The 6,644-nt window shown below is 47.0% G+C and overlaps 1 pseudogene; it reads right to left on the bottom strand.

Moving 5' to 3' along the window:
* Positions 1 to 839: 839 nt before the first annotated feature.
* On the bottom strand, positions 840 to 2,794 carry LOC112445808 (melanoma-associated antigen B4-like; annotated as a pseudogene).
* Positions 2,795 to 6,644: the final 3,850 nt, after the last annotated feature.

Below are 6,644 nucleotides of genomic sequence, written 5' to 3'. Positions count from 1 at the left end.
GTCAGGGGTCTCCAGCCAGCAGTTTGGGCAAGACCACTGAAGTTCACCCTGGCAGCAATTTTAGTCATGGTACCAAATATGTCACTGGTGAAAAGAGATTTCCTCAGTGCTTGCCTTGCAAAGAAAGGGAAGGACTCTGGACTAGTGCACATCAGGGGACTTGTCTGATGAAGGTCACTTTATCAGTCTTGTGAACTTGAGACAACTGCAAGTTATCCATCTATAAATGGAGTCTGCTAAATCCTATCCTGCATGAATGCTAGAATTTATGTATACATATATAGCAGAGTCATACTGATTAAGAAACACTGGTCTTTAATTTAATGGTAGTTATGATTATTATGAACCTCCAAAATACCCCCTTCCTATCTGAGGTTATTTTTATGCAGTAGATAGCAGAGACTATGCAGTGCATTGAGACAAAATAAGTAAATATTCTTAAATGAGCTAAATTAAGGCAAAGTATATTTTATTTTTATAAAAAAACAAATGGTTAGAAGAAATAAGGCAAACTACAAATTAAAAGCTTTTTCCTTTATATTTGCTTAATTGTTATTTGGTTTCTCAATATTTTCTGTGGTTGTGTTTCATATTACCATGAAAATCTCTTTCAATGACATACTACCTACTTCCAGATCATAAAGACAGTACAGATGGTTAATGAATTTCTTTTACATCTACCAAAACTGTAACTTTAAAATCCTAAAACAGCAATAAATAAAACTGGAATATCATTACCAAATCAGTATTCTGAAGAAAAAGAATCTGTTAGAAATAAAAATAGTCGATAAAAATGAAATAAATAATATGCAGAAGTTACTAGTTTAAATCAGGAAGAAAATAGAGATCTAAACTTGGTTTGCTGGATCCCTACTAATCTGCACTATCTACGAGCTTGACTACTCTGAGAAAATTCTGTTCCAGTGTCATCTTACCTTGTTTAGATGGTGAACAACATATTCAATACGTTCAATGTGTTTTACATATACCCAACCTGTGGCTTTCAAAACTTTAAAACAGCGAACAATGTGATTTATATGATTAATATATTTGTTTTATAAAGAACAATAAACCTCATGAAAAATAATTAACATTTGAAAATACTAAAGTCCTCCCTCATCTCCTTAATTTAAATCAACTTTCACTAGATATTTCTCCTATGGATAAAAGAAAAAAGATATATATTTTGTTAAAATGAGTTGTACCTAAACTCCCTTACTACATATAACAGTAAAGAACATACAAATTTTGTTCCCTCCACCCTACTACTCTCTACTATTTAGAAGCTTGAAAGCTCTGTTCCAACACAAAAGGGAAGAAAGTATCTGGGCCTCCCTCCCTAGATGTGGGAGGAGCTGTAGGACTTGGCCCTGGAAGGGGCACTGGCTTCAGCCATGGTTGGAGCCCTGGCCGTGCCTCTGAGCCCTGATGTCTCTACCTGATCTCTCAGAGCCTCGACATAGAGGTCTGGGAAGGAAGTTGGGACCTGTCATGGGTCTTGGCCAGCACCTCCAACACCTTCATCTTATTGGCCTCAACACAACCTCTTGAGCCCCACAGGAACTCGTAGTGTGGAGGATCGCATTGGGCACCTATTGGTACTTCAGGTACTTCTTCTGCACCAGATCTTTGGTGATGAGCCTTCTGGGTTCCCCAAAGATCCAGTGCCTCCTCCCAGTATAGACCCCCAACACACTGAGGAATTCCCAGACCTCCTCCCTGGTGGCGCGGTTACCCTTCATGAAGATAATGCCCAGGAGCACCATGAGGAAACCGGACTTGGGCACACCCCACTCATCACTCAGACCTTCATCGCCCCCGAGGTTGAGCTTGTTGATGAGGGCATAGATGTTCCTGCTATGGTCGACTTCCGTCAGCTCCAGGCCAAATACCAGCTCCATGTGCTTAGAGGCTCTCCTGAGGATCTCAGGTATGTGCTGCCTATACTTGGTGCCAACGACCTTCAGCAGGGCGTGCTGCGAGATGGGCTCCTTCTTGGTGGACTTCTCCAGCAGGAACTCCAGCAGCATGCTGGCCTTCCTGGTCAGAGGATCTATTCGAGGGCTCTGAGTGGCAGGGGCTGCCTGGGAGGTACCTGCACTTTCCTCCTCTGGGCCCTGGGCACCTTCATCAGATCCTGCGCAGGAGGGCCCTGCATCAGGAGAGCTAGGGGCCATGGCTTCCTGAAGCTCCTGGTGATCTCCAGTAGCAGGGGAGCCCCGGGAAGAACCCTGAGGGACAGACGAGGGGGAGGAGGGGAACTCCTCTTTGGGGGCTGCAACAGCACTGGTCTGGGCCTCTTGGGGACACTGAGTGTCCCCCTGGACCTGGTGGCATTTCACACAGGCATGGTACTTGTTCTTGTGCATCCGAGGCATGGTGACACAGGTTATGGATCACAGGCACATGCAGGCAGGGTGGCAGGCAAGGAGGGCACCTAGAGGAAGGACAAGCAGATGTTGTGAGCAACTGCAGTTAGGAGATTCCTCCCTGGCTTGAACCAAAGCCGCCTCTGAGCAGTCCTTGAGGCCAGTGGTCTAGGACCCACAAGTCTTGTGTTCTCCTGGTGAGCCCCTCCCTTGAGACCACTGAGTAGGAAGTGAGAGTGATCTCTGGGGCGCAGCCAGACAGCCCTGCCTCGGTGTTAAGAGGGAGGCCTGTGGGAGCTGGCAGGGGAGGCAGGTCCTTTCAGTTCACATTTCAGAGTCATGATGAAAACTGGGGCAAGACTCCCTCATATTGCCCCTGCCCCCAAACCCACCCACCCTGTTCCCTCTCTTGCTTTGAAGTTGATGCTGCCACTTTCCCTGTCACCCCAGATGATGAGAGGAGGGAATGTTCAGGCCCCCAATGAAGGGAGCCGGGACCCGCCCTTCTGCTGTCTCGAAGCTGCCCGTTCACAACCAAGCTGCAACCTCCCCTAACAGACTGCAGCCCCCCTTCCCTGTGTTTGGCTGGAAGTGCTGGCCACAGGGGAGGGTCCTGAGTCGGTCATGTGATGCAGAGGATGGTCATTACCCTGACTCCTCCCGAGCCCTGACATCCCCCTCTGCTGACCGGCTGCCAGCCCTTCGGAACGAGGTACCCTCTTACCCCAGTGTCCCCTGTTGGCGATCGCAGTCAGGGAGCCCCTCAGCCTTTAGAACTGCCCAGATGCTGACCGGTTGCTCTCCAGCCACGTGACACTGGGTAAGGGGTTAGGCATGGCCACCAATCTGGGGTGTGGAGACACTCAGTACCCCCGTGGGTCCCTCCTTCACTCCACAGAATCCTGGACTTCCCTGTACTGAATAGAGGCAGGGTCCAGCAACCCCGCACCCAGATCTAGCACCCCTGGACCCAGGTTATGTCCCGAGAACCCACGTGCTTAGCCGATGGACATTGCACCTAAGAACCAGGTCCGAGCCTCCAGGCGTAGAGCAGGTATGGGGTTTCCAGGGGGCTGGGAAGTCCCCTCTTTACGGATGGAAAAGGTGTTGGGAGTGCCAGGGCATATCTTTGTAACTATCCAGTGCACTTGTAACTCATGTCACCTCTGACTTGGACCCCTGATGAACCCTCGGACTCCTCCCTCTGGTCACAGCTACAGAGCTCTCAAAAATAGCAGCACTCTCAAAGATGGCATGGCACCCAGCCTGGATAGGGGGCCATCACTTCCTATCATGCACATCTGGGCTCCAGGAGGACAGCAGGGGCGGGGCTTGGGTGGGCGGGGTTCTGGGGGAGTTTCTGTCAAGAGGAGGGATGTGATCCCTTCTTCTACTCATAGTGGCTCCTGGGATGTCCCTGCTGATCTCAGTCAACTGGCCTCACTCCTTACCTCTCACTTGTCTCAGTAAACCAAGCAGGAAGAATTTGGGAGCCCGAGCCTGAAAGCCTTCCTGGAGCTGCTGAGACAGACAGTGAGGGCACTTGGGCTCCTTGTGTGCTGAGTGATGCTCTCTGTCTATCCCTGTCTTCCTCCGACCGTAATGCTGCGTTACGTGCCGTCTGCTGACCTGAGGGCAAGGCCTCACGTGGAAGATGTCAAATCCACAGACGCCTGGTGAGAAGTGCACCAGCATCTCATCTGGACACTTCTGCCTAAGGCTTCCTGGAAGTGGCTGCTGCAGGTAAGATAAGCGAGAGGGAAGGATGGGAGAATGCCTTCTGTGGTGTGGAACCCCTCACATCTCACTCAGGATCTTCATATTGACTGCAGGCAGAGCCTGGAAACCTTTCCCTTTCTGGTATAAAACCACCCCTGTCCCCACCCATGTACCTCACAACCCCAGCAGAGAAAATGAAGGGGCTCCTTAGCCTGATGGTTCTCACTGTGGGCTCTTAGTCGACTGCAGGGGCATTGCTTGCAAGTTCTGAGATGAATTTCTGTCCTTTTGTACAATTATGGTGATATAGGCTTTTCTGTTTTAGTCCATGTGTGACAGTCTCTTAAGCTCATCATTTACAAGGGCCAGTTGTCATTCACTAACAAAGTTTGTGCTGGTTATTGTATGACCTCTGGGCCATACTGCCATGTCCATCCCAAACTTTGGTGCCCCATGATCCTAGCATGGGGCTCTGAGATGCTGCCTCAGGTTCCTTCAGTGAAGCAGTAGAGGTTCATGGTCTCACGGCCCAGTGGAAGAATCCACTGCTCCAGTTTAAAGCCTTTTCCAGCTGATCCTGTTGTCTGTTTCCTTTGTGGCCTGCACACCTGTGTCAGCCTCAGAGTACTCCCTGACCTGGGCACTCACAGGGTCAAGTTCAATGGAGACTTATTGTTCCTCAGGGATTATTTAGTTTTGTGTTCTTGCTTTTGTTAGTAGTTGTCTTTATTCCTTGTGTAAGTTTTCCATGGTTTGTTCTGGGTACAGGAAACAGCCGCCCACGTGTGATTGTGGTCTCAGCTACTCCCAGTTTGGTACTAAATCTGTAAAGGATTTCAGGAAAATTGACAGTATTACAGTATGTCCTCATGAATACACATAACATATTATTCTATTTGAGACTTCTTTTTCCATAGGCGCTCAGGAAATTCTTCTTGTTGCCTTCGTGTAGACTGCATACATTTTTCTAACGTTTCTTTGTAACTACATTTTTCATATCTTTGCTTTTGTTTATCGTGTGTTTTCTATTACATGGTTTGAGTATTGTCGATTCTTCCAGACCAGTCTCTTGATTTTGCTGTGTTGATCATTTCATGCCAGATTTCTTAAGTTAGTTATATGTGTCAATATTTTCTGTGCCTGTTTCCTAAGAATTTTAATTCGAGGATCAAATGCTTACTATGATATTTTGTTTTTCATTATTGCTGACTTTTATTCATTTTGCACTGATGCATGTAACTCTGTACTGGCTCTGTGTTCTTATCCATATTTTTTTTTAGTTTTTAAATTATTAGACTTAAAAAATGTTTTAATTGACAGATAGTTGCTATATAATGTTTTGTTAGTTTCTGCTATACAACAGAATGAATCAGCTATAAGTGTACATATTCCTCCTGCCTCATGAGACTCCCTCCCAGCCCCACACCTCACCCCTCTATTTTGTCACATAGCACCAGGCTGAGCTCCCTGTATTATATAGCAGTTTCCCACTAGCTCTCTACTGTACACTTGGTACAGTATTTTTGTCAGTGCCACTCACAATTCATTCCACCCTGTCCTTCCCTTGCTGTGTCCACATGACCATTCTCTACATCTGTGTCCACTATCCTGCACCTTCATAATAGGTTATAAGTACCATTTTCTATTTTTCCAATGTGTATGCATTAATATGCACTCTTTTTCTGTTTTTGAGTTTACTTCACTCTGTTTACAGGCTCTAAGTGCATCCACCTCACTACAAGTGACTTAAATTCATTCCTTTTTATGGCTAATATTTCATTGTATGGAGAAGGCAATGGTAACCCACTCCAGTACTCTTGCCTGGAAAATCCCATGGATGGAGGAGCCTGATAGGCCACAGTCCATGGGGTTGCGAGGAGTCGGTCACGACTGAGAGACTTCACTTTCCCTTTTCACTTTCATGCATTGGAGAAGAAAATGGCAGCCCACTCCAGTGTTCTTTCCTGGAGGATCCCAAAGACGGGGGAGCCTGGTGGGCTGCCGTCTGTGGGGTCACACAGAGTTGGACACGACTGAAGTGACTTCTGCTATACAACACCATGAATCAGCTCTACGTATACATATTCCTCCTGCCTGATGAGACTTCCTCCCACCCCCTCATCTCACCCCTCTAGGCTGTCACACAGCACCAGGCTAAGCTCCCTGTACTATACAGCAATTTTCCGCCAGCTGTCTTTTGTACACATGGGACTCGATATTTCTCAGTGCCACGCTCTCAATTCATCCTACACACACCTTCCCTTGCTGTGTCCACAGGTCCATTCTCCACATCTGTGTCACTATTCCTGCCCTTCAAATAGGTTCGTGAGTACCATTCCTACTTTCCATGTATATTTGTTAATGTACATTACTTTTCTGTTTCTAACTTACTTCGCTCTGTAAACAGGCTCTAGGTGCATCCACCTCACTACAAGTGACTTAAATTAGTTCCTTCTTATGGGTAATATTCCACTGTATGTGGCTACCTCAACTTCGTTATCCAGTCATCTGTCAGTTGAAGTCTGCTTTGCTTCCACGTCCTGTCTATTGTAACCA

Source organism: Bos taurus, unplaced genomic scaffold (genome assembly GCF_002263795.3).
Source record: "Bos taurus isolate L1 Dominette 01449 registration number 42190680 breed Hereford unplaced genomic scaffold, ARS-UCD2.0 ScbfJmS_892_Leftover_ScbfJmS_927, whole genome shotgun sequence".
In the NCBI taxonomy this organism is placed as follows: Eukaryota; Metazoa; Chordata; class Mammalia; order Artiodactyla; family Bovidae; genus Bos; species Bos taurus.
The sequence above is the reverse complement of the archived record's forward strand: the minus strand, read 5'-3'. Positions and strand labels throughout refer to the sequence as shown.